Source organism: Galeopterus variegatus, unplaced genomic scaffold (assembly GCF_000696425.1).
Source record: "Galeopterus variegatus unplaced genomic scaffold, G_variegatus-3.0.2 Scaffold10724, whole genome shotgun sequence".
Classification (NCBI taxonomy): domain Eukaryota; kingdom Metazoa; phylum Chordata; class Mammalia; order Dermoptera; family Cynocephalidae; genus Galeopterus; species Galeopterus variegatus.
In genome coordinates this window covers 42578-45881 of record NW_007736835.1, presented here as the reverse complement: position 1 = coordinate 45881, position 3304 = coordinate 42578, and positions in this window count along the sequence as shown.

The window sequence follows — 3304 nt, the reverse complement described above, 5'->3', positions numbered from 1 at the left end:
AAGATGTTTTGTCTTTCAGAGAGCACTTTCCTTTGGGAGCCAAAGGTCTGATGATGTATAATCCTTCCTGAAGGTTTTATGGCAGGGCTTCACAAAGCAAACATTTTTTTCCCCTTATTTTATATCACCCTGACAAACAGAAATGCTGAGCCATTTAATTACAGAGCCTGCCTGACACATCCAGAGAGTCAAATATTCTGGCAGCATCTAGCTGAAGGGGAAAAATGCACTGAATTCCCAGAGTTACTTGTCAAGACAATGACACCGAGGAAACTAGTAAATAACCTGGTGGGCCCAACAGCGGATGCTACAGTGTGCTAGAGTAGTCCCCATGGCTCTGTGTCAGTGCTGTCAGCCTACAGCCTCCTGTCCCAGGATGATGATACTTTACTTGAGCTTCAGACTGAGCAGGCAGGAGTTGATGGGCACAGGTCAGAAGAACAAAGATCAAGCCGTAGGCCCATGTGTCATGAGCTGTTCTGTGCTTTACAGAAACTTCCAGATCTAGAGCTTGTACTCTTAGTTGCCAAACTAATTCACAGAGATAATCTGCACAGATGCACCTGAATATTCCTCCCCTGAAACTCCAAGGTGTGACAATCCCCATGACCATGCATGAGAACACTAAGATATTATATCCTGTCATATTTCAAAGCCCCAACACATAGTCAAAATGTGTCAGGTTGACTTTATTTAAAGCCCTTTTCTCCCTACAGAACAGTTAATCCCTGTAATAATTTCCAGCCCCTTTAACAGTAAGAACTACACAAAATTATCCAAATCACATTCTTGAATAGTTTTTGTTTGCACGGTTTCTTTCTTTTCTTTCTTCTGTCAATCACACATACAAAGAGAAAAAAAAGGACACCTACTGTGAGCAGCCTCCATCCAAGTGCTGGGATTGAGCAGTGGAAATGATGGACAAAGTCACTGTCTTTAAGGAAATTACATTCATGTTGAGGGTTATTAACATTTTACACATTATTTTCTATGTAAAATAAATAAATGTGGCAGAAAATAAATGCATAAAAAGATAAATAATATTATTGGAGATTATAAATTCTCTAAATAAAATAGTTTACAGAATGATGCAGAGTGGTTTTCATGGTGGAACAATCTTAGGGTGGCCAGGGGTAATTTTTGACTTGAGATATAAATGATGAAAATGATCAAAGGAGGTAGCCATGAAATATTTGGGTGAAGAATGCTGTGGGAGAAAAAGAATAAGATGTACAAATGCCCTAAGAAAGAAATGAGGATAGATACGCTTTACAGAAAGAAAGGTCAGTGTGGCTAGAGAGTAACAAATGATGGATAGAGTGGACAGAGGAGACACTGGGGAGATTTTCAGAGGTCAGATCATGTAAGGCATTGTAGGCACATATTTTGAAAAGGAAGAAGTAAGACCGTCTTTATTTGCGAACAACATAATCCTGTCTGTAAAATATGCTAAAGAATTCACATGTGCACACCACACACACACACACACACACACACACACAAAACATACTATAGTCCATAAACAAATTTAAGAAAGTAGCAAGGTACAATATCAATGTATATTACATTTCTAGGAATGTAATCTGAAAGAAAAATCCAGAAGTTCAAAACATTACATTTAAAATAGCGTCAAAAGGAATAAAGTGCTTAGGAAAATTTTCAACAAAAAAGGGCAAACCCGGGCCGGCCCGGTGGCGCACTGCTACAGTGCGCCGCTTGGGAAGCGCGGCGGCACTCCCGCCGAGGGTTCGGATCCCACATACAGACCAGTTCCCGCTCACTGGCTGAGCGAGGCACGGGAGCAACGCCGAGGGTTGCGATCCCGTTGCCGGACACGGAAAAAGACAAAAAGGAAAAAAAAAGTCAGTGCCGGCTTCTTAGAGAGACCAGAGAGCTGCCAGGCCCACAAGCCCTGAGTCGGCTGCACTGGAAAAGGCAGGCACCACAGGACCTCCAGCCAGGCTAGTTCTTGCTGCCCAGAATTGACAATTCCTTCAGGATCCAGGCCAGACATCAAAGTGGAATGAGTGGACCATGATACCCCCTGCCACAATGACTAAACACCAAAAGAAAGATGCCAGAAATATGACAAATCAAGAAAGTACATCACCACCAAAGGAAAATAATAACTCTCAAGCTCCCGATCCTATAGAACAAGAAGTCCTTGAAATGACTAACAAGTAATTTTGAGCAACAATTCTAAGGAAACTAAATGAGACACAAGAAAAATCAGTTAGACAACACAATGAAATGAGAAAAAGTGTGCAGGATCTGAAAGAAGAAACATACAAAGAAATCAATGCCCTGAAAAAGAATGTAGCAGAGCTTGTGGAGCTGAAGGATTCATTCAACAAAATAAAAAAAACAACAGAGAGTCTAACCAGCAGGTTAGAATAAGCAGAAGAGAGAATTTCTGACCATGAAGACAGGCTGTTTGAATTAACACAGGCAGAACAGAAAAAAACAAAAAAGAATTTAAAAAATAGAAGAAAATCAAAGAGAGTTAACAGATAACATAAGTGCTCAAATATCCAAATCATGGGTATTCCAAAAAGGGAGGAAAATGGAAATGGCATTGAAAACATATTCGATGAAATAATAGCAGAAAAATTCCCAGGTATACAGAAAGTTACAGATCTTCAGATTCAGGGGGCCCAAAGATCCCCAAATATATTCAACCCATAAAGGTCCTCTCCTAGACATGTTATAGTCAAATTGGTAAATCTCAAAGACAAAGAGAGAATCTTAAAAGCTGCAAGAGAGAAGTGGCAAGTCACCTATAAGGGAGCTCCAATCCAGACTAATATCAGATTTTTTATCAGAAACCCTTAAAGCCAGAAAAGAATGGGATGATATATTCAAAATACTAAAGAACAAAAATTGCTAGCCAAAAGTACTTTACCCAGCAAACCAATCCTTCCAAAATGATGGACAAATGGTGTATTTCTCAGACAAACAAAAACTGCAGGAGCTCAATACCACATGAACAGCCTTACAAGAAATTCATAAGGAAGTACTGGGTTGATACCTGAAAAACAACCATCACTGCCATGAATACACCACAAAGAACAAAACCTACCAGTAAAACAAAAATGCTAACAATAAAGAAAAAAATAGTTTGTCTACCAACCCAGGAAACCAACAAATACAGAAGACAAACAGAAAATCAGAAAGAAAGGAACAAAAGATACTTAAGACATTGAAACAAAAACGAGTAAAATGCTAGGAGTAAATCAACACCTTTCAATAATAACTCTAAATGTAAAGGGATTAAATTCCCCACTCAAAAGACACACACTGACTT